Below are 26719 nucleotides of genomic sequence, written 5' to 3' on the forward strand. Positions count from 1 at the left end.
TGTTAAACAGCATTATATTGCTAAACCTGAGTACATTCACCCTGTACAGCAGAACCATATTAGCATGTCCCTGCATCGATGGTATGGATGACAGGGATGCGGCACAGGTGTCATCATATGCACAGGGTATGTTGTGGGTTTGCCAGAGACCTAGGCTGAGCCATTTGGTTGACATCATGTGTGTGTGTTAGGGGGTTCTTCATCAATTGGAATGTGCAGATGTATGCAGGTGTAGGTATGCAGGTGCCTTAGCTGTGCTGATGATGTGTCTGTGTATGTATGCACACAGTTCTGCCATGTGGCTGCCCTATACAGGGGTTTGTTGGATAGCTGTTGACCGTACATGGCAGGGTGTACAGTTCACCATGTCCAGCCATGGACATGGGAACTGTGCCTGCCAGGGGATCATTGGGCACTACCAGGTAGAAGACCAGATATGTTACTCTCCCCTGATGGTGACAATTGTCCGCTGTATCCGCATCCCTGCTGAGATCATCCAGGTCCACATGCATGTGGCCTGCTGCATTGTGGTATGTACAGCAATCCCCCTGCATTGTTGGTGTTCGTACTGCCACTATGGGAGTGGCTGTGACTTGTTGAACGTCCACATAGACCTCCACCTGTTAGTGTTGCTGACCTACGTCCATGTGGCTGACTCTGTACTCCCACCACATGCTCTAACACAGACACCACATGGTAGAGAATTCCCAACATCTCACCCAACCGTCTATCCAGGACCTCTGCAAAATAACGGCGGACACCTGCAAGATCACGGATGTTGTCAAGAACAGCAGAATAAGTAGCCCTCTGGAACCTTAGACTCTGGTGTAATGTTCTGTCAAATAAATTGTTAAAATCAGACTGTAAAAATCATTAGGCTTTTCAAAATGACAGTCAATAACACAGGAAGCTCAAGTTCAAATAACGTTTCTTTACTAATGTACATTAGGAGGCAAAAAACTATACAAAACAAGTATAGAGTTTTGACTAACATGATACAGGAAGTAAACTTCTTTAAATACACTATACATTCAAGCTGTGCCCACCTTACTGACGTGGTCAGTCACAGGGCACCTACATCATAACAGTCTACAATATTCTATTCATAAGAAAGTGCTGAGGTTATACTTTTTAAAAAACTTTCCCATGAGAATAACACAGCCTTGCAAGGCACCTGGTCAATTATAATGTCTTTCTGTAAATGTTGCTTCTTTCAAGGTTCCAGGCCGGTTCGAATACAATAGTCAGTTCATTTCTTAATACATTCCTTTGTCTCTCTGGTAAGCAGCTGTACTCTATCTTTGATAGAGCTCACAAGGCCATCCTTCTCGGTGGAAGGAAGAAAGATATACATGCATACATATTTATTTCCCTCTAACCCAGCAGATAATAATTGCTGAAAGACATAAGCCTGCTGAGCTGGCTACTGCCAGGGTCAGAGGTTAACCACACTGCAGCTAAGCTTCAAGCAATTACATGCAAGATCATTTCTACTGCCATATTGTTAAATAGAATCAAATGCATTACATATTATACTGTTTCTAAACTAGCACTACATATATGTTTAAGTACATATTTTTCTAACATTCTCCCTCCTTTTAATGCTTTTTATTCTATTCAGAAACATAAACAACACCATTTCATTCCCTAGTCTCTTCCTCTCTGGAACTTTCAACTAGGCAAGTCATTTGTTTTATATTTCAGAAAGAATTTCATTTGGTATCAACATATTCAACTCCAGGTCTTGATACATAGTCTCGGTTACAGATACATCAACGAAGTCCCTAACTAATCTTTCACACAAGGTATCCCGCAACAGACACACACTCCCAATATGAGCAAAACTACACAGATGGCTATCAAAATATTCATTAGGATTGAACCCCACCCCCCAAATAGATTCTGGAAAAAGTTCGTCAGTGGGTTTGGGCCTGGTTCCGCCATTGCTGATACTTGCTGAATTACCTCTAGGTGGTCGTTGATTTCGTGCTCATTATCTGGTATATACGCACAGCATTCTTCTTTGATAAGCGCGCACGTACCACCTCTCGCCGCTAGGGTGAAGTCAAGAGCCATTCGATTTTGTAGTACAACAGTTCTCATTGCATTCAGTTCATCAGTCACAAGTTCGAGAGCAGAAAAAGTCGCATTGCTCATTACTTCGAGAAGTTTTGACAATTTCCTCAGTTCCCAGATCGATTTGACTGCTCCATAGGCTGGGATTATTCCAGCCCAGGTTATAACACTGTCACTCAAGTCCATATGAGTCAATTTTTCTTTATCTTTTACGGATGAATGATCTTTCCAACCAGCTTCGATTTTACCCACTGGATTAGCAGGTTTCTTGACTGAGTTCCCAGTTCTTTGAGCTATATCTCTTACATTCCGTATCTTACCCAGAGGCAATTCTGCAGTATGTCTTATTGCTGGAACCAGATAACCCAAAAAACAACTGCCGGACCAATTCTCAGGTAACCATTTATATGCTTTTTTCCCACAAACAAAATAACAATTTTCTACTTTAGTACTGATGCGGGTTAACTCTGAATGAAACATTTTCCTGTCTATAACAGACAACTGTTTATACAATTCAGGATTTTTCTGCACATCTTTCAATGTTGTTTTCATTAAGCTTAAATACGAATCATAATTCGTGCTACAACTAATACTCTGATCTTTAGCTTTTATATAACACTTATAAGACACAGTTATGTTACAATTACTCCAACCAACTTGGAGCGTATCATTTTTATAGAAACAAACAATTCCCTTTTGTGTAACAGGTAAGTACAGTGCCACTTTGTCCTGTGATCTCACAGAACCTGTATCAAAAAGTAGATTTTCCCAAGTCTCATTTATCCCCAAGGGGACAGCGGACATCAAAAGTCCTCCATATGCTGTAGGTATGGCTGTACAAACCCAACAATTTGAAATGTTCATAGTCTCTACATACACACGTTTCATGGCTAGGTACATGTTAAAGTTTGGATGCCAATCTGTGGCCAGTCCATCACGTTTCGTTACTTTTATCTGTGTAGTTATTTGTAGGAAAAACCCCAGCAAAAGAGAAGTCACCACCAACATGGTTAATAAGTGTATGATCAGTAGAACAGTAAACCAATGTCTTCGGGGTTGCTTTGTACTTCTATACACTCTGTCCCTGGTCATTCTGCCTTTGTGGTATATCAGCTACAAAATGTCTATCTAACTGGAAATTCTTTACCAGCTTGCAGTGGGTCAGGTGAACCCAGGACGACCTCTCCGCAACCTTTACTGCAGTAGGCGTCGCCAACAGTGCCTGGTACAGACCTTCCCACTTAGGACTTGTCCAGTTTTTTCTCTTGATGACTTTCAACCACACCCAGGATCCTGGAGCTAGCACTGCGTCCGGCTTCGTCTGTTCTTTATCTGAAAAAGAGTTTAACTGCAAAACAGTCTTATTGGTTAACAATATTTTCATATAACTGGCTAATGAGCCATTGACCTCCAGCTCTGCAGGCATAAGAGCTTTCCACTGTGGCACGTAATATGCCCTTCCAAATACTACTTCAAAGGGGGTCAAACCCTTTACATTTGGAACTGTTCTCATGCTCAACAATGCTAGAGGTAAACAGCAAATCCAATTCTTCTGAGTCTCACTCATCAACTTCCTTAACTTATTTTTCAAAATCCCATTGTACCTCTCCACCAGTCCTGCTGACTGTGGGTGGTAAGCACAGTGATTCTTTAAGGAAATCCCAAAGAATCTCCCAAGTTGCTGAATTGTCTGGTTGACAAAATGTGTTCCATTGTCACTATAGATTCTTTCCGGTATGCCAAATCTAGGAATTATTTCCTTTACTAGGGCCTTTGCCACTGTTGCCGCATCTGGATTCCTGGTTGGAAAAGCTTCTACCCATTTTGAAAACATATCTATGATCACTAAACAGTATTTCTTTCCTTCACATTTATTCAGCTCTATAAAGTCCATACAAATAGTATGGAACGGATTCGGTGGTGTAGGGAAACTCCCTTGCTTCGGTTTGAATGCTCCCTGTGCATGATGTTTACTGCAAATATGACATGCTGCACAAAATTTTTGTGTGAAGTTCGTAAATCCGTATGTTTGGAATATTCTGTTAACTAACTGTACCATCCCCCCTGTTGAGACATGGCTCTGCCCATGGCTCAACAAAGCCGCATATCTAAATAAATTAGACGGTAATATTGGCTTTCTCTTTGGAGATGTACAATCCGTCTTCAAGGATTGCTCCTCGTCTTACCCACTTCTGTTTTTCTGCTTTCGTAGTTAATGTTTGCATTGTTTTTAACATTTCTAAATCTAAAATCTCTGAGGGTTGTAATTCCTCATTCAAAAGTAAAGTTTCTGAGTCTGAGGCTGCTTGCTTTGCAGCTGCATCAGCTCGCGCATTACCTTTTGAAATCTTATCCTGTTGCTTTGTATGAGCTGCACATTTACAAATAGCTACTTTAGTAAGTAACTGAATGGAATCTAATAAATTCAAGATTAGTTGCGCATGATTAATCGGTTTACCAGTGGATGTTATCATTCCCCTATTCTTCCACTGCTGTGCAAAAACATGCGCTGTGGAGAAAGCATACTGACTATCAGTATATATGTTCACACATCTGTCTTTCGCTAGAGTGCAAGCTCGTGTTAAAGCTATCAATTCTGCTGCTTGAGCAGACAAGTTAGGCTGCAGGGGTTGGGCTTCTACAATCCCAACATCAGTAACTACTGCATAACCTACTAGATTCTTTCCTGTAGGACCCTTCCTACATGATCCGTCCACATAAAATGTCACCTCTGCATCAGCTAAGGGTATATCAGTAAGATCCTGTCTGGGTAAAGTTATTTGCTCCATTTCCTGTAGGCAACTATGTGGTGTGCCATCCACAGGAGTCGGAAGTAACGTTGATGGATTTAATGTTGTACAACATTCAATTACCATGTGAGGTTGACTCAACAGTACGGTCATACAAGAAAGATGTCTAGCAGGGGATAAGAATGCAATTTTCTCTTGCAGCAAAATTATCGCAACTGCATGAGGCACTCTCAAAGTGAGAGGGTGGAATAATACCATTGAGGCCGAAGCCTGTACTGCCATGGCAGCTGCAACAACTGCCTGTACACAATGTGGCAACGACCATGCCACTGGGTCCAACTGTGATGAATAGTAAGCTATGGGGCATTGCTTACTTCCATGCTGTTGCATCAAGACTGACGTCATATATCCCTGCTTACAATCTACAGTCTGAAAAAATCTCTTATGGTAATTTGGGAGCCCCAAAACTGATGATGAAGCTATCAATCGTTTTAGCCTGCAGAAGGCTGCTTCTGCTACTGGAGTCCAATGTAGTATATCTTGTGCTGCCATAGGTGTTTTAAATATTAAATCAGCCAATGGAGCCAACTCCAAAGCATAGTTTGGTATCCAACTTCGACAAAAATTAGTCGTCCCCAGGAAGGACATCATTTCCTTCTTGGTAGTTGGCTTGGGTGCTTGTAAAATTGCTGCCTTCCTATCTTTATCTAATGTTCTACCCCCCTTGGATATCACATATCCCAGGTACTTGACCTGTGTTTTCCAAAGTTGCAATTTATGCTTGTTTACTTTATGTCCCTGTTCTGCTAAAAATTTCAATAATGCTATCGTATCTTCCCTACATTGCTGCTGGGTAGGGGCCGCAAGCAGGATGTCATCCACATAAAGTAGAACTTGACTGCCCCCTGGTGGAGTAAATCCCGCCAGGTTGCTAGCCATCTCCTGTGCAAATATTGTTGGACTTTCACAGTATCCCTGTGGTAGTCGACTATAGGTGTATCTGTTACCCTGAAATGTAAAAGCAAACCAATACTGACTATCTGGATGTATAGGTATTGAAAAGAAAGCATTGCTTATATCTACCACGGTAAAATACTTCTGTTGTGGCTTTAAATCATTCAATAAAGTGTGCGGGTCTGGCACCGTAGGTGCCCTAGGTATTATTGCATCATTTACAGCTTGTAAATCCTGTACCATCCGCCATTCCCCATTTGCTTTCCTAACAGGAAATAGAGGGGTATTACATGGTGAATCTAAAGATTCTACCAGTACTCCTTTCTTTAGTAATGCTGCTATTATAGGCTTAATTCCCTGCTCTGCATCTTTTCTCAAAGGGTATTGTTTCTTTTGTGGTCTAAATGCTGACTTCAGTGTAATAGTTACTGGACCTGCTGTCCGAATAAGCCCTACATCTGATTTCCCTGTTGACCAAAGAGTGCTTGGTATATCACACAAGGCTTTTTCTTCTTCTTCTAGTAAGAACATCAATCAGCTGTCCTCACTTTGCTGTAAGTGTACAACTGGACGTGCTTGCGTTAACCAATTTAATTTTTGCTTCTGTATTCCTTGTTCTGACAATTCTAAGTCGGTTTGCCTTTCCCATCTTGTCACTTTTTCACCTAGGTCTACCCATCTGACATTTTTATGTTTGGTTAAACTGACATGCGGTAGCCAGTTGGACTTATATAGTCCCATGAATTCCTGAGGTAATGAACAACTCACCACACTATTACCCTCAGTATCCCAGTACAAGGTTCGTAACACTAGTCTATTGGCAGGATTTCTGAACAAGTTTTGCTCATATTCCTTATCAGGCCCTGGTGTGCTACAATAGTACAGAGTACAATGTAACAAATGCTGCTGATCAATGTGAAGGGAGCGTACCTTACTGATGGCTACGTTCATCAGTTCCTCGGTTACTGCCCCTGGACCAGTCGTAACTAGGTCCTGGCTGTACCAATAATAGGCTTCACCCTCCGATCGCACCACAAAAGTATCCATTTGCCTTTGTGCCTCCATACCCTTCATGGTAGGAACTACTGCTATGCCAAAAAGCTGCATAAGGTCTCTTCCCAGTAAATTCACTGGACATTTTGCAGAAAGTACTATTTTACTTCTCTGGGTCATACCTGAAACAGGGTCAGTTATTGCTATATCATGGGAAAGTGGTTCCCTGTATAGCTGTCCGTTTGCTGCTTTCACTAATATGTAGTCAGGTGATTCAGAGTGTTCCGTAACTTTGAAGGATGTATCAAAGTCCGCGATGCTCCTGAATCACACAAAAATCTCACTTCCCTCCCCTCCACCAGAAGTGTAACTTACGGTTTTGTGTCCGCCAAATAGAGCTCCAAGCTCAATAAGGCTAAATCTAAAACTTCACTTTCCTCATTTTCTCCATCTATTTGCACTTCCTCTATTCCTTCTACTGTGTTTACATTTTCTCCCTGCCCATTAATCTCTCCTGATGACTGTTGAACGTTATGACTATCATATAGTCAATCCTCATCACTTCTATCCTTCCCTTCCATAGACTTTTTTTATTCAATCTGCAATCCCTTGCTAAATGTCCCTTCTTCCTGCACTTGAAGCACTCACCTTTTCTCTTTCCTTCCTCAAAAACCTCTGAGTCTCTGTCAGAGCGTTTATTGCCCTGAGCGTTTCTCCTACCCTTTTTACCTGACTGCACTACAAAGACTTCTGCTCCATCTTCAGCTGTGAAGACCTGCGTCTTCTTTTTCTTCTTACTGTTAAAGTGTCTTTCAGCATGCCTAGCATACTCCAGTAAGGCTTGTAGCCTACTCGTTCGATGATCTATCATATGCTTTGTAATAAAGCTACTGATAGGGGCAATGCAACCTTTCAAAAATGCATTTTTCAATTGTTGTTCATATGAGCTATCATTTTTCTGATTTTCAGGAATAGGCATACCACTATGGTTATTGAAACATTCTAATAATCTACCATAGTACCCATCCACAGTTTCATTATCTTATTGTATGCACTGATTAATACAGGTCCAATCTGCTCTAGGTTTCCATTTTTCAGTAATTCGGTCCATAAGACCCTTCAACCTAGTGTCTAATTCTGCGTCACTATGTAGGAGGGGTTTAAGTTGCGCGTCACGCGCACTCCAGGCGCCACAAACCATGTGCCAGTCTGGGCCTATAATTTGTCTAATAACCTTCTCTACTTCTTCCCTATTTAAGTGGTAACTCAATCGCATACCTTGTAAATCTTGTATAAACTTTTCATGATTAATTTTCAGATGGGGAATTCCCTCTGTAGCCTTCCAGATATCTTCCGGTGTTCATGGTCTATATACTAAGAGGGTTGGGTCCTGGCCTTCCTGTCCTGCCTGAGGGTTCGGTACTTCAATTAATGGACAGATTTCCTCACTCTCTTCTAGTGAATCTCTCAGTTGAGTGTCTCTAAGTGTTTTACGTGTTCGGGATCTAGTTTCAATAGGTTCTCTTACAAATGGTTGTTTTAATGCCCCCGTTGCCTCAGGATAACGTGGGGGGGGGGGACCGGCCTGTCCTCCCGCTTCATATCCTGGGTAAAGTATCGTAGGGGGTGGAGGGGGAGGGGCCGTCGCTACTACTGTATTATTATCTTCTTTATCTAAGAATAATGCTTTCACATTTTTAACCTTCTGTTCCCTTCGGTTCACTTCCTCAATCCACCTATGTGCTTGAGGAATACCCAACTGTCACTGTTTTTTCGCCTGACCTTCTGCGTCAGATTTTAACTGTTTCAAAAGTTTCACTAACGAAACTTTGTCTAATTTACCATCAAATTCATATTTATTAACCCATTTTGCAAAATATCTCACATTATCTGCTCTCTGCAATTGCATATATTTCGCATCATCCGTCAAAGGTGGATCTCACGATCTCTTAGTGCACTGATTTCCCATGTCTTAAAAAGACTGTTACATAACCCTTCTCTCGTACCACGTGGTATCTTCTTCCCTGTATCCACAGTAGTGTCTAGAATGACTGTTTACTTTGCTTTGTTTTTTTCCCTGATCTATGACCAAACATACAGTACTTCAATACGTTCTGGACCTGCTATCACAAATCTAACAACAGTACAGTGTAACCTGGTCCCTGATCTAAAACAAAGACAAAGAGGGAAACTCTCCTTACCTGAGCCTCCCGTTTATGACTGCACATTTTCTTCTTGGGATCCAGTTTTCCGCTTTTCAGCCACAGATCAGAAAATGGACAGCCTCTTTACACACAACAATTCAGTCGGAGGTCTTTTCACTCAAGAAGAACCATTTTTGGCAGCTTCTCCTGCGCAGATTTATTACCACCCATGCACTCTGACCTGTAGCTTACCAAGGGAATTCCGGCTAAGAAGGACCAAAATGTCAAATAAATTGTTAAAATCAGTCTGTAAAAATCATTAGGCTTTTCAAAATGACAGTCAATAACACAGGAAGCTCAAGTTCAAATAACGTTTCTTTACTAATGTACATTAGGAGGCAAAAAACTATACAAAACAAGTATAGAGTTTTGACTAACATGATACAGGAAGTAAACTTCTTTAAATACACTATACATTCAAGCTGTGCCCACCTTACTGACGTGGTCAGTCACAGGGCACCTACATCATAACAGTCTACAATATTCTATTCATAAGAAAGTGCTGAGGTTATACTTTTTAAAAACTTTCCCATGAGAATAACACAGCCTTGCAAGGCACCTGGTCAATTACAATCTCTTTCTGTAAATGTTGCTTCTTTCAAGGTTCCAGGCCGGTTCGAATACAATAGTCAGTTCATTTCTTAATACGTTCCTTTGTCTCTCTGGTAAGCAGCTGTACTCTATCTTCGATAGAGCTCACAAGGTCATCCTTCTCGGTGGAAGGAAGAAAGATATACATGCATACATATTTATTTCTCTCTAACCCAGCAGATAATAATTGCTGAAAGACATAAGCCTGCTGAGCTGGCTACTGACAGGGTCAGAGGTTAACCACACTGCAGCTAAGCTTCAAGCAATTACATGCAAGATCATTTCTACTGCCATATTGTTAAATAGAATCAAATGCATTACATATTATACTGTTTCTAAACTAGCACTACATATATGTTTAAGTACATATTTTTCTAACATGTTCCATACATGCCTGTGCCTCCATGATAGCCAGAAACATGTGTCTGGTGACATCTGCTGTGGCCCTTCTGCCAGGGGCATGACGGCCAGCAGCCCTCCTATGAGCACCCCTGTACATCTGCCTGTGTGGTATTTCGCCAGTCATCCTGCTATGGCTGCTGTGTACAGAAACACTTGCCATAGTCCCCACACTGACCTGTCCCATGCCACCACCTGCCAACTGTCCTGTGCCTCATCATACCTATCATCATTGTCAGAGTCTGCATGGACACTAACATCAGTCTGCCCGCAGGAGGGACTCTGACCCACCTCACCACCTGTGAGAGGAGAAAAAAATGTAATTTAAGACCTGTATGTTATTGCTTACCTCTACACACACACACACACACACACACACACACACACACACACACGCACACACACACACACACACACACACACACACACACACACACACACACACACACACACACACACACACACACACACACACACACACACACACACACACACACGCACGTGCACACACACACACACACACACACACACACACACACACACACACACACACACACACACACACACACACACTTACTTACAGGTGAGATGGCACAAAGAATTTACACAGACCTCTCATTACCCAACAGTCAACATGCACTCAGCATGCACTGCAGTTATACTCAATCCTTGTTACCAATATTGCAATGCATGAGTTATGTTAGTAGGTATGTCCCTTCCCCTGGAACACACTACACCCATGTACACAGTATTGCTGTGCACCTGAACAGCACCCTGGGATGTACTGTGCACCATACCTCACAAGTGTACACACCTTTGCTGAATGTGTATATGTGTGGCAGTTATGTTTGCTCTGTTGTTCATAGCCCCTGTGTGTTTGTCTGACACTTACCTGGGATGATATGAGGACTGATGTCAATAGTTAATGCCTGACCTCTGATTTACAAATCTCATCATCAGCAGTGCATGTATGAGCAATAAAATCTGATTACATTGACAACCTTCAAAGCTTAATGTGGATATGAGGAGTGTACACACCCTTGTTGACATGCCAGCTTCTTCCAAGATATGCAATGGGGCCACAATACTACATATGTTAACATTACACACACCTGATATGTGACATATGACTTGTGCAACTAAATGCAGTATCAAACAAATGTATTAGCGTGCAGATGCTGAATGAGATGCATACAATATGTGGGTTGCATAAGTGCACACACCCTTAACACAATAGTTTGTTGCAACACCTGTTAAGTGAACTACAGCAGTCACTATTCCTGGAAGAGGTATACTAGCATAGCCCATCTTCGCTTGCCATTATTTGGTCAATCCACCCTACAAATATCCCCCAACTCTGCTGACCTGCAAGGTCAGCTCATATGAACAGCCCTTGGAGGTCACACAATGCATTCACTATTGCTGCGGAGTCAGGGTTATGTTTGGCACAATTCATGACCTTGACTGTGTTCAGATACAGCCATTCTTAGTGAGCTTTGGATGTATGCTTCAGTTCACTGTTGTGTTTCAGGATGATGCCCCTCCCCATTCTCACATCAAGTAATGGTCTGCAGTCCAGGAAGTATGTCCATGACATTTGCCCACTCACCTGCAACAGAGGCAGCCTTATTGCAGATGCTTGACAACTATGGGCCACACATGAGTGTTATTTTGCAGTGTTCCAAATTCAGAATACCATGTCTACTGGCCTAGTTCCTGCTAATGAACAGCAAACTTAAAGGTGGAGTGAGGTGTTTCTTGTGCACCACATGTATCTTTATTAATACTGTCTGTAGGTTTCAGCCTTGGTCTCAGTACACCATTACACATTGCAACACATGCCTTTGGGAGACTTGATGTTATGCATATACTACTCTTCCATCTGATTACCCTAACCCATAGGCCAGACTTATGCAGATTCCAGGTGATTGTCTATACAGGTACTGCACAGGCAGTACTTGCTAGTCATTCCTGCAAGTCCCTCAGTGCTTCTGCATGTTTCTGGGCAGCCTCCATGGCTGCCTCTGTTGCAGGTGAGTGGGCAAATGTCATGGACATACGTCCTGGACTGCAGACCATTACTTGGTGTGACACTGAGGCCCTGTACTTGATGGAAAGTCTGTACTCAAGAAGAGTGAATGCTGTCAGTACCTCAAAAGCTGCTTCCACAATGTTATTTGGAGTATGTGCACACACATGCTTTCAGTGTTTGTTAAGGTATGTATTCCCCATATTTGTTGTCCTAACATAGGATTCCATATTACACATTCACTGCACATGTTAGGATCACATTACAGGTTGTAAAAGGTGTGGAATGTGGTATTGTGATTTGCCGTTGTTTAGATCAGGAACAGTTGCCACTGTAATAGTGGTGTATACACTGTTGTAGCCACTGTATAAGGGTAATGTTTCAGATATGTCCCTACTGTAGGCCATTTGTCCCACCATTATGTTCGTCTCTGTCCACAAGTCTTGCACTGACAGGTTGTTAGATATATTACAGGACTCTTACATGCCCTTCAGATATGGCACCATGATGACCACTGTGATGCAGTGCAGTTAACAGCAACAATAAGTGAACATGTACAGCATGCATTATGGGTAGGTGTGTTACATATATGCATGACAAATACCATGGCCATAACATAGCCGGTGTATTGGCAAACCTGAAAAAATATCTTCATACTCACCAGCTACAGGCTGCTGTCCCAGTTTTATACCAGAGGGACCTACATAGTTGTGTAAGAGAGGTAATGTCAGTAGCTACACTTGTGGCATTGGTACAGGGTGGGAGCAGCATTTCAGTACATCAACAGTACAAACCCACAATACTAGAGATTATGCATATCTGTTCATTACTACACTGCAGCAACAGACTATGTCATCTGACATATGCATATATATACTTTACAGATGATGATGAATAAGCAACAGTGGTCTACTAATGTGCCCTGGGGCCTTACCTGCATGCTCCTTGTCCATTGTGTGGGTGGCACCCACCTCCACAATGCAATTTTCAGGTTGCTGGCTTGGCTGGTGTGTGGATGCCCCAAGGTCGGCGAGGGGCTCCTCAGCATGTGTCAGTGGAGGATGGATGGCAAGAGCCCCACCTGTGGCTAGCTGGTCCCTCCTAATTGCAGCAGCATGCTGATGGGCATGGTGGATCAGATCGGTGGACTGATGCTGCACCTGTTTATAACTGCAGTTAGGCAGGCCGATATTATTTACCCTGTGGATGAGCTCATTCCACAGAGTGGTCCTCTCCTGCAGATCATGGGCCCTGTGGCCAAATAATGTGCCATGATGTAGTATGATGAAGGGAGCCATTCCCAAGACATTGTACCTGGAAGACATAAACAGGAATGAAAGGTCAGAGGACCTCATACTGCAAGAATGTAAAAGTTGTTCATCTCTCTCCCTCACCATATTTGCAATAATAATCTGAACACACAAATCAATGGCTATGTTTACACCAAACCTACTGTTGAGACATATGTCCTATTATTTAACAAATATTGAAATGTGTTTCTATTTATGTGCCATGTTGAAACACTATCATTGGTGGCCTGTTGCTACCAATGTAAACTGCATGCCGTTGTAATGACCACTGTGGTTCCATATATGCATGTGTTCTGTTTGCTATGCAACTGTTCCAAATCTGGTGTTTTGGATTAATGGGAATAGCTATGCATGCTGTTATAACTAATCATGGATTGTGTTGACTATTACTAACCCACATATGTTCTAAAACTGCAACACCATAGCATGTTTGAGAAGGCCATTCCCAGTGGACCCACCTCTCCCACCTCATCTGACCCTGGCACCAGGCCCCAAAAATATCTTGGTACCACCCTGGGACTCCTTTGTCCATTGGTCCTGCATCACCTTTAGGTGTAACCACCTCAGGGGATGGGGCTCATCCCCCCTGGGAGTGGGCATGGACAGGATCCTGTCACCTGAATTCATGTCCAGGGTCTGGTGCGTAGGGAGCTCCACAGAGAATTGGAAGATCTGCTATGCCAGCTTGAGGGCTGTGTAACACAAATAGAGGGTCAGCCTGCCCCTCCTGCTCAGCCACCAGCACAGCCCCCTTCTGAGCCATGAAGGTGCAGTGGTGACTGCCCATGGGTGGGAACCTCGGTCCCACTGTTTCCATTTGGGACTCATGGGCTTCCGATTTCCAAACACCACTCCCTGTCCATGGTGTTTACCCCCACATATGTCATATACTGCCCCTGTATGCTGTTTGGTACTTTGCCTAGTTTTATATATAGGAGGGGTGACAACCTCAAACGGATACTAGAAACAAAAAAGGACACTCGTGTTAGAGTAGAGGGCACTTTCAAATGTGAGAGTTGTAACATGTGCAGGCATATTGCCACTGGTTCGAGATTTAAAATTGCTGGGTCTTCTTTCTCCACTGTTGGTAGATTCAACTGTAAATCTCGATCGGTTGTTTATTTAGCTTGCTGCCAGTCTTGCCCAGCGTTTTATGTGGGCAAGACTGACAGAGGTTTTAATGAAAGAATCTATGAGCATTTATATTGTATCAGGAAAAACAAGTGTGAAAACACTTTGACGAAACATGTTAATGACCACCCTCAGCATAGTTTTACTTTCAGGGTGTTAGGACAGGTTCCCTTTGACATCGGGGGGGGGGTCCTTTTCAACTATTGTTAGAGCGCCTAGAAGTGATTTGGCAGCTGAAACTCTGTTCATGTAGACCTCCAGGTCTTAACGACAGAGTAAGTTTAGCTTGCATTTTGAAACTCAGAAGTATGCAGAGGTAATTTTATTATTTTTATTCTTCATTTTTATTCTTCATTTTTATTCTTCATTTATGACTCATTATTTTTTATGTTTTACTTCTTATTTTTGTCAGCAAATCGGTTCCATTCATCATGTTTTGTTTTTCTTGGTTTTAAACATTTTATGTTCAGACACATTTTCATTGACAATTTTTCATTTTATTTTGGTCAGTTGTTTGATTTCAAAACACAACTTGTAAAGACCTGACTTTTGTATGCAGTAGCACTTTAAGAAGCTTTGAGATCAGCTTTTTCCCACACATTGATGTCAGCGAGTTTTAACCAGTTGGTTGGTCCATTCAAATGTACCATGTGTTGTTAATTGTATATTTAAGGAGTTTTTTTTATATTTGTTACCTTTTGATGTTTGTCTGAAGAAGTTCAGTTTTCTTGAACGAAAAGTGGATGTTAATAAAACGCTTAATATTGGACTATTTGCTGCTGGTTCTGCTGACGTGGATTTTGTTTTATTTATTTTAGTTTGTTTCAACTTCTATGGATTACAGTCTGTCTGCATAGCTCTCAACTGAGGGCCTATCCACATGATGGCCAGAGGATTGGCTGTTATGTTTTGTCTGTTCCCCGCATAGGTCTTGTCCCTGACATATCAGTGGAATTCTCTCCATTGATTGCTATCAGTACATGGCAACATCCATTTGTGTTTCTGACTTCATATTCCTGATTAAGGGTATGTGGCAACCAGTCCTGTAACACCAGCAACTTTTGCAGTGTATAACAGCAATATTTCAAATATGACCCTGTGTTTCAGCCTCTGTCATCCACCTATATACCAGGCTTTGTCCAGGTGTCATGCAGTAAGCGGTTGATAGGTAATTGTCTATCATTATTTTGTGCTGACATTCCTGCTATAATTCCAGTGATGTTGTGGAATCCCACACAAATTGTAGGTTAGGGTCCATATATATGAGGACAATAGCTGGACAAAACATGTGTGACCCTGTACAGCCTGGAGGTCAGTGTATGGAAAACAATGTTATATGCCCTTGTAAGACACTTATGGGGGAGGGGTATTCAATGTTTTTTTAACCTAGGTTGTTGCAACATGCAAAGGATATCAGTAATAAGAAACATTAAGATATATGGCTGTACATTTTCATACATTTTCCCATGGGAACAGTGGTGGGCTACAGCTTACTGTCTTACACACATTTTCCCATGGGAACAGTGGTGGGCTACAGCTTACTGTCTTACACACAGTTCTGTTTGTCAGTGTGATAGTGATATTTTAAGTTAAGCATTGTTATGTAACAGATACATTTACATTGTGACAACTAATACTTTTCTCCTAGGGGTTGAGTACAGAGTGTAATTGGAAGCTGTTGAACTACATCTGTAATTAAGTGTTGATTGATTCTTATCTTCAAGGCAAGTGTGTTTTTTTACTGTTGTACTACTTGAAGGCTTTAGTCTAGACAGCAAAGTATGTTATGTTTTGCAGATTACTGTATAATATATTTTCTTTGAGAGTTGCATTAATCAGTTATGATGTATTTCAAATGGGCCTATATTATAACATCGAAGTTCAAAAACTTTGAATGTTATAATATCGAACCCTTTAGTGTGAAAGCTGAGAATAGTGAAGCTTCGGAACATCGGAATTTTACCTAGGGTAAGATTTTGGTGGTCCATGGCTTCACTATTTACAGCAGTGTGGTGCGATGGTTATGGACCTGGTTTAGGGAAGAGAGCGAATGGAGGTTACGGATTGGGTTCAGGTAAGTGTGATGTGATGGTTATGGACCGGGTTAAGGTAAGTTAGAGAACGGACTGGGTTAAGGTGAGTGTGCGGTAGTTAGGGACTTTAGGGTTAGGGTGCAGGTGAGGTGAGTGTGGGATAGTGACAGACTTTAGGGTTAGGGATGGGTTAAGTGAGTTATGGTTAGGGCATGGGTCAGGTAAATGTGCGATTGTGTGGACGTGACTGTTAGGGTGGGGTAGGTGAGTTAGGTTTAGGGAGCGGGTAAGGTGAGTGTGCGATAGGGACATTAGGGTTAGGGTTGGGTTAAGGTAAGTGGGTAGCTAGTGGTGTATTTCTGGTTTAGTGTAAGGTTTCATGAAGTGTATGTGTGTGGATTATTTATTTTGGTGTGCTTGAGTTGTGTGTATGTTTGTTGGAACAGCAAATTTTTTCCCTGGTAAAAAATTTGCTATTCTGACTGTTCGGTTTGCTGGTGTTTCGATTGAATGGGGTCGATATTTTAGCATTCAATGTTTTTTAGACTTTGATGTTATAATATAGACCCATTTCAAACACCTAAATGCTGTAAGAAATTGCATAAACAACTGAAATAGTGCACAAATAAACATTTCCATGTATACAAACTGTGTGTGGTGTTCACTCCGTTGCATTGTATGTGGGTATATTTTTCATGCAATAATTCTCATTTGTAGGAAAGAATCAGACACTGGCCATTTGAAAAGGTGGCAACTGTAGGAATAATGGCTGTTTGAAATGCTGTGCACCCTGTATATATATATATATATATATATATATATATATATATATATATATATATATATATATATATATATACATACACTCTCTCTCTCTCTCTACATATATATATATATATATATATATATATATATATATAAGTATTTATATATTTATATGTGTATGTATGTGTGTGTGTGTGTGTGTGTGTGTGTGTGTGTGTGTGTGTGTGTGTGTGTGTGTGTGTGTGTGTGTGCTTGTATATGTACCATTAAAATTTTTAGTGCTTCCACATTGTACATTCCCTATGGTAGCCTGACTGTTCTGCTTCATATGTTAGAGAAATCATACCAACATCTTACAGCTGAGATGGCTTACTGGTAACTTGTAGCTATGTTGTGCAGGGTCCTGGGTTTAAGACTTGCAAGTGCTGGTAATTTTGTTGCAAGGCAGATCAGTTCAGCTTTGGAGGTAGGGATAATGGCAATAATTACAAGAGATCCCTATTTTGGACCCCTTCACCCCCATTAACAGTGCCTTTGGTCAGATGATTTGCAGTGAGAGGTTCAGAGTGTGGATCCGATGTCCGAATGCAATACACACACACACACACACACACACACACATATATATATATATATATATATATATATATATATATATATATATATATATATATATATATATATATATACACACACACACAAGCACGCACACACACACACACACACACACACACACACACACACACACACACACACACACACATACATATACACATACATATATAAATATATATAATATTTATATCATAAATAAATATATATAAATATTTCCCTACTACTGCATGACTGTGCTGCATGATATGTTTGAGAAAACATCACACTTACCTGCAGCTCAAATGGCTTAGTGGTAATTTGCTGTGCCTCTGGTATTCAGGATCCTTGGTTCGAGACATGCAATGGCTGGTTATTTTGTTGCTAGGAAGAACAAGGGCTGTTGGATGCAGAATGATTAAGGCACTTTTAAGCAGTTGTAAGCGAGTTTGTGCAATGGTAAGCAAAGCTAACTTCTGGTTAAATATGCTTACAGTTAGCCTGAAAGTGCTTAGTCTGTGTAGGCATTGCTTAGTGCCATGCAAACAGGCTTAATCCCGCTTACTACTGCTTAAAAGTGCTTACTCCCACTTACCCCATGCTAATTTCTTTAAAAGGAACAAAAAAAGGGGTGATAGGAAAGTGGTGAAAAAGGGGGCAAAATGAGGGAAAGACAATAGGGAAATTAGCTAGGGATGTGCAGGATGGGTGTAGGGAAGGCCCATAGCTGTCCAATTCTTCTACAGCAACAGCTGTGCATATATACTGAATTTGGAAGTAGATTTGGACACTCTAACCCCAGAAAGAGGGGAAAGGGCAACAATAATGTGTTGTGAAACCAATTCGACCAAATTGCATGTGTCCAGTGGATATGTGTGAAAATGGACAGCTATGTATGGGGCGAAATTTTTTTTTGAGAACAGATTGCCCTTTTTTTTTAAGGTGAGAGTAGGATGTTGGGGAAGGATAGTAGGCATATTTGGGGAGGTAGGTTGAGTAGTAAGACAAACAAGACAGAAAAGACAGCATACAAGGGCAGTATATGACACATGTGGGGATAAACAGCTTGGACGGGGAGGGGTGTTTCAAAATCAGATGGCTATGAGCCCCCCAAATGCAAACAGTAGGACTGAGGTCCCCACCCATGGGCAGTTACCACTGCACCTTCATGGCCCCAAAGGTGGTTGTATTGGGGCTGAGCAGGAGGGGCAGGCTGACCCTCTAAATGTGCCACATGGCCCTCAAGCTGGCATAGCAGATCTCCAAACTCCCTTCAAAGCTTGTTATGCACCAATCTCCGGACCTGACTTTGGGTGACAGGATCCTGTCCACGCACGCTCCCGGGGGGGGGGGATGAACACCATCCCCTAAGACGATTCCACCTGAAGGTGATGCAGGACCAGTGGACAAGGAGGTCCTGGTGTGGGTCCCAGATGTGCTGGGGCCCGGTGCCATGGCTAGATGAGGTGGGAGAGGTGGGTCCGCTAGGACTGGGCTTTCCAAATGTGCTATGGTCTTGCAGTTTTATAACATATGTGGGTTAATAATAGTTAACACAATCCAGGATTACTTATAACAGCATGCATAGATATTCCCATTAACCCAAAACACCAGATTTGGAATAGTTGCATAGCAAAGAGAGGACATGCATATATGGAACCACAGTGGCCATTACAGCAGCATGTATGTTACATCGATAGCAACAGGACATCAATGATAGTATTTCAACATGGAACATTAACAGAAACACATTTCAATATTTGTTGAACAATAAGACATATGTCCCAACAGTAGGTTTGGTGTAAACATACCCATTGATTTGTGTGTTTAGATTATTGTTGCAGATATGGTGGGGGGGAGATCTTGATTAACAACTTATATATCCTTGCAGTACTCACAACTTTAATGATCATTGCTCTAATCATTAAGGTACAGGTATTATTATAATACCCTATGACTTTGGTTTGGGCAGTGGTATGTTTGTACACAGTGTATAATTCAACTGTCTTATAGCTAAATTCTACATCTCTTACCTGGTAGACCTGTGGAGGGAATGTTTGTTAACTCTACCTGTCTGTTTCTACACATATTTCCAGATTCCGAGTTAATATTATGCACATTCCTCTCAATGTCTTAATGCACACACTCTGGACAAAGCTTGACAACATGAGTGTACAAATAGGGACACATTTTGAATATTGCTCTCATAAACTTGGAAAGTTGCTAGAGTAACATGATTTGTTTTAATATACATTTTCTGAAGGTTTTGAGGTCTGAAAATCAAATGTATATCATTACTTAGTGACTACAATTCTGAGATAATCCTACTCATTTTCCAGGGGGACAGAGGAACAGGAGGAAGATATGAGCCAATTACCTGGACATTCTGTAAATATCTGTGCAGTTGAGAGGTATGATTATGCATACAGCTTACTACCACTCCCAGGATTTGAACCATGGCTGTGTCTGCTAAAAATGCAACAATTTAAGTTTCATCAGAATGTGCTATTTGGATATTGCTGTCTATTCCTTCAGTGCTTTCTGTCTAAGTCTCTTTGGTTGTACAATCTGACCTTGTAATTAGGACAGTCTTATACAGATATTCATAGACATATTTTTATGTAGCACAGTGTGATAAACAGTGGTTGGCACAATAGTACTATTCTGATATCAAATGTTGGTGAATACTATTTGTCAGGTCATACAATACCAGAGTAAACACTACCAATCTATGATTTAAATCTTTATTGCCAGGCAGTTACAGTTTTCTTATCTGACAGACCTGTGGGGGGGGGGGGTGTTTGTTAACACTACCTGACTGTTTGTACACATATTCCAGATTCCTAGTTAATATTATGCACATACCTCTCAATCTTTTAATGCACACACTCTGGACAAAGCTTGACAAAACTGGGGTACAAATAGGGACATGTTTTGAATATTGCTTTCATAAACTTGGAGAGTTGCTAGAGTTACAGGATTTGTTTTAATATGCATTTTCTGAAGGTTTTAAGGTCTGAAAATCAAATGTATGTCATTATTTTGTGACTACAATTCTGAGATCATCCCACTGATTTGCCAGAGGACAGAGGAACAGGCAGAAAATATGAATCAATTACCTGGACATGCTGCAAAAATCTGTACAGTTGAGAGGTGTAATTACTCATACAGCTTACTACCACTCTCAGGATTTGAACCATAGGTGTGTCTTCTAAAAATACATCAATTTAAGTTTCATCAGAGTGTGCTATTTGGATATTGCTGTCTATTTTTTCAGTGTTTTCTGTCTAAGTCTCTCTTGGTTGTACAGTCTGATCTTGTACTTACAATAGTCTTATGCAGACATTCCTATACATTTTTTATGTAGCCAGTGTGGGTAACAGTGGTTAACACATTACTATTCAGAGAATGCAACACTAAATGCCATACAATACCAGAGTAAACATAACCAGTCCAGGATTTAGAACTTTCTTGCCAGGCAGTTATAGTTTTATTATCATATTGTCTGGTTTATTCAGTACAACCCATACACAGTTTTTATACTGCCAGGTAACTTTCTATTACTTTATATTTATTTGGTATAACTACTACATGCAGACTTGTTACTCACCAGCCTCATAATACAGCATTTGCAACCTACTAGCATGGACTTCCTTATTCACAAACCACCTCAGCTGCAGCTGTAAGAGAAATAGAGAAAATATTTAGGCCCACCTATCCATCACATACACAGACTGGACATTAATAAACAGTTATTGGTATGACTACTTATACACTGCTGTGACATCAGCCCTCTGCCTTGCTTCTTGGACCCGCTCATCCAAGAGCTCCATCCTTCTCTGCTTCAAGTCAGCATAGTGGTGCTGGACTTGCTCACCAGTCCAAGGGATACCAGTGGCACTGGTGAGATCATGGGTGAGACAGTCCCAGGCTTCTGTTTTATATTGGGAGCCCTGGCACTGGCCCTGCAGCAGTCTCTCATCATAGTCTTGTACCAGGAGTCCTACCATGTCCTTGGACTTTTGTATGCCCCAGCACTGCGCCCAGAAGCGCATGCTCTCACCAATTCCTGCCATACTGCCTACAGTGGGAAGCTGCAACCAGTTATGAGCTGTATTCCCACCTGTGAGGTTTAAATACGGGCAATTTCCAACCGTTTGTTGTGTTTGGATGGTTTTAAATATTCTGAGCTAAGCTAAGCTATGGGCAAACCTGCTTAGCTAAAGTTGGCAGTGCTTAAGGTGGCAGGTTCAGCACTGCCTAACAATGGGAATCCACTTAGCTGGACCACTCATTGCTTGGCGTCATATTTACACAATGCTTACACCTGGTAAGCAGAGCTATGCAATGCTTAGCATTGCTTATTTTTTATTTTATAGACTATCTGCTGTATGGGATTGATTCAGCATTCATTACATATTATAAATTTGTTTACTGTCCCTGACATCCCCCAATGTGCTTTCATTACATTTATCCATGTGTGACTATACTGTATGGGGCACTTGTGTTTATATGGGGGTTTCACAACTTTATTTAACTGACTTCTCACATCTGGACCTACTACAGTACTCTGGTTAACAAATATATGTTATTTAGTAGCTAATTATTAAAAAAATTGTTATGTACTGCTTTCATATGTAAAATGCAAATTGGTTACAGTGGGGATCTAACCAGGAACAGTTGCTTATAAAGCATATGCTCTGACCACTACACTATTGTAATTACTGCTTATGCTGCATGTCTCTTGCTATTTAACTTCTTGTGCTGTTTAAGCTGGACTAAGCATAGCTAAGCAACAGGCACACCCGCACAGCTTCCCTTAAACTTTATTGCATGTTTAATATATATATTTGTTGTGTTATTTTATTTGTACCCTTCAGAATATCTATGCTAATGCTGAACCTGTTATTCTATCAGTTTTCTGCTTTCTGGGACGATTGTCCCCTTTGGACTTTGTTCGCATTCCTTACTCTGATAGGTTGGGAGGTGTGTGCTATGTGCTTATGCTAAATGTGTTATTCTAACAACATTTGTCTTGGTAGGGATGATTGTCCCTTATGGCTTTGACAAGATTTGTTATCCTGATGGGTTGGTGGTGTTATGAGTGTTTCTTTCATTTTAAATTGCCGAAAGGCAATTCTGGAGTGCAGGGGGCATGTATATTGTGAGAGTTCTGCTCTCAGACACACCTCCTGTGCTTCTACATGGAACCATGTCCGTTTTACAGCACGGCAGTGCACCTTCATACATATGCATGGCACGCTGCCGTGCTGAACAGGAATGGTTCCTACTGTGCAGGAATAACTTTTTCCTGCATGACTGCTTGCTGAATCTGGGGGATGGTAGATTGACATTTGAAGTTCTTTGTAACTGTTTTCCTTGAAATGGCTAAAATTGACCAAAGAAGAGGTACCTGTAGTTTAGGGATAGAGTATGGAATTGGAGCATTAAACATGATCAGTGAATAAGGTATATTAAATTCATATGTCCACAATGCTTGAATGAAGTTTCTAAATTCAGCATTCAGCTGCTCAGATTATTTCTTCCACACTTTGTCTGTTGTGCTTTATGGGAAAATGACTACAAAAATTCCTCCCCTTTTTGTAACGTAAAGGTAAACATTTTAACCATTATGTGAACCTCCCAACTCTTTTGATTGCTATTGTCAACTTTATAAGCTAATTACTTTTCTCACACATTGTTTTACATTTTCATCCCATTTTCATTTACATTGTTTTAACTAAATCCATAATACTGAGAGCTTGAGTTAACCTCCCTTACTACAAATTTTTCATTTTCACAGATCTCCTGTCTGCTTGGCATCTTTGACATACTCTGAGAGAATCCTGAATTAATTCTACCCCATCCTTGTGAATTAAACAATTCATTTTGCTGTTTTATACTTTGTGTAACTATTATAGAACTACTGCTTTATTTTTTCTTTATTTGCTGATTTTTATAATTTAAATCATTTTATGTGCCCTGTTATTGCACTGTTTGCTGATTGCAGAGAGCTGCACTTTTGGTAAGCTTTACTGGCAGTGCTACTGTGTAATTTCCTATATATTTTTTGTTTGTTTGTTTTTTTCTTTTTTTTTGGTATTTAACTGTTGTATTCCTGCACATTTGTCCCTAGATAGTTTCATGTAATTTATATGCATGTATAAACCTGAGACATTTATGAGGCTCTTGACTAATTTCCATAGAGTTCAGCAACACCTGGAATCCTTGCCTGAGTCCCTTAAGTGATTTCATTGCATCAAGTGCCGTCCAGGCAAAAGCCATTTTTTTTAAATCAGACTCCCAGAAGCTATATAAGTAATCAACTCTTCATTCATTGTTTTATTTATGTATTCATTTTCGTTTAAGGCTAGAATTCCTGCATTTGCTCAAATGGTCTTGTTGTTGTCTTTAAATCACATCTAGGTAGTTTGCTGAATTTGTTTTGTGGTAGCATACAATCTCAAGCAATCTTTTTTGTGTGTTTTTGCATTAAGAGGACTGTGATATTTCATCTAGTGGCAACAGCTAGTAGGCTGGTCTATCTAAGTTGGGAAACACATAAGAAAGTAATAAGTGTAGCTATTTTATTAGCCAGGGGGCTTAGGCTGTACTTCCCTGTGTTTTAAATATCTGCATAAATTTGGTGTTTTTGTGTAACGCTGCTTATCACACACATATAACTTTACCAGCAACCCAGTGTGTGTGTGTAGAGCAACTATTTTATGCACTGGGTAGCATAGAGCATCTAGTCTGCATGTTGAGGAACACTGCCCCTTGAATTTAGTATATTACCTATTCTAGTCACTAGAACCAAAAGCACCTATACCATACTGTGGGCTACACTGAAGACCTTTAATATTGGCTCTTTATTGCCCATGGTATATTGAGTTATTATTATAATAACTTATTTTATATTTTGTGTTGCATTCTAAGTGAAAGGTAGTTGAGTTACACTGTGTTTGATGAGGTGGTGTGTGTTATTTAAGGGGTATCATTTTGGTGCTGCACCATTTTGGTCTCAAAGGCATGATCTCAATATTGTCTCTTTTTCTTTTTTATCTTGCTGTAAGCACTGCAACTTGAAACAGTATAATAGGATTTATGAGATGGGATTGCACCTGGGTTAACGATTTCTGGAATCTGCTGGCTGGTAGGGTGGCCATGCACTTTCATGTGACAAAACAGTAAACATTAACTATTCATACCATAATTTGTAGCCAACCATGAAGCCAGTTGCTTTTACCAGCCAGATAATCATGACCTGCTCAACACTTTTTCCTGTGCTGGCATACTATTCCAATATGAGGTTCATCATCTACAAGCCCTGTATTATTTCAAGTTTGTTGTGAGATGATGAACTTGCTTTCATTTTGGAAACCTGATCCAATGAAAGTGTCTGTCCCATTTTAATAATTCAGTGCTCATTGGGTTTACTGTCATGGGCGTTGTAACATTTTATTGTCATTCTCCTCTAAAACTGTTCAGATAAAATTTGGAACTGTCAATACTTCTGAGTATAGTGCATCTACAGGAGCAAGATGTGGCTTCCTCCACATTTACTTTCCGCCTGGTAATGTGAGAATCTTCCTTCATAAGTTCACAGACTTCCTTGTGGAGTCAACGTTGCTTTTCCCATCTAGTTAGCATAATTGGTGGTTTCATCCTCTGGACTGAGGATGTGTCAATTACTCTAACTCAAGAATTCCTCACTGGTATAAGTAGGTTTGGCTTCACTCATGTAACTACGTCTGTACCATCACCTTGCTTTGTTAATAACTAGTTTACCCACTTGATCTTGAACTAGTATATGTCAGAAATTTGTACATTGTAATAGCTGATCAACTTGCCCCTACCTTCAACTATTTCTATGCAGTGATAACTTTAAGCTGTCCAGGTGAATTACTTATTGTTTGCAAATACAGCTGTATGCTCCACATTTGATTTGCTTGCCTCACCTTGTCTAAACTCTGTTCATCTCATAATATGTAAACCATGATCAGGTACAGAAATACATGTCTTGAGGAGATAGGAAGAGGACTGAGCATAAATGGAGAAGTACTGACTTCTTTGAATTTTGGCTTAGGTTTGATGACCAATATGCTGCTTATCCAGCAGAGATCTATCAAGAAAAGAAAGCATTCATACCTAGGGAGATCCCATAAGTATTACATCTACTGAATTGGCGCTTTTGGGTGTTTAACAGACTGAGTAACCCTGCCTGCCTGTCTACCTATACAGTGCTTTCTTTCAAAAGTGAGAGTGGGCCACTTGGGTCCTCCAAGCTAGGCATATCACTGACAGCATTCCCACCTACCACAGTAAGCTTAAATAATATGTATATTACTCATGGGAAGATTTGGGCTTGATCATGTGGTGATTTTTAATTAATTTGTTATATTAAATCGATTGTTTTGAATTTAGACATGCAACCCTTTTCCTTTGATTTAGACTCATGTCAGTAAGTCTGACTTTGTTTGTCTTAATATGCTTTTGTCCAACAATTTATCAAATCAAATTTGCTTCATTAAATAAGAGGCACCATTTTTGATCATGATAATTTAGACAATTACTACCTCATCACCAACCTTTTTGTTTCACAGATAGGATTATTGAGAAGTTTGTTTATTCACAGTCTGATTTCATTTTATAAAGATATCCCCAGGATTCAATAAAATCTGTGTAGGCTGCATGTAGAGCCTACATGGAATGTGCTGGTATACACAGCCATGGGTCCCCCAAGATAGCGTGCCATGCATATTAATTATGGTGTGCTGCTGAGGGAATCACAGTAACATGGATTTTGAATCCATGTAGACAGCAATCTAGTGTCATATGGTTGTGGATTGTCCAGGTAATTCCTGGCCAGATGTTATGTACAGGAGAAGAATCC

Source organism: Protopterus annectens, chromosome 4.part1 (assembly GCF_019279795.1).
Source record: "Protopterus annectens isolate FY-2018-M chromosome 4.part1, PAN1.0, whole genome shotgun sequence".
Taxonomy (NCBI): domain Eukaryota; kingdom Metazoa; phylum Chordata; order Ceratodontiformes; family Protopteridae; genus Protopterus; species Protopterus annectens.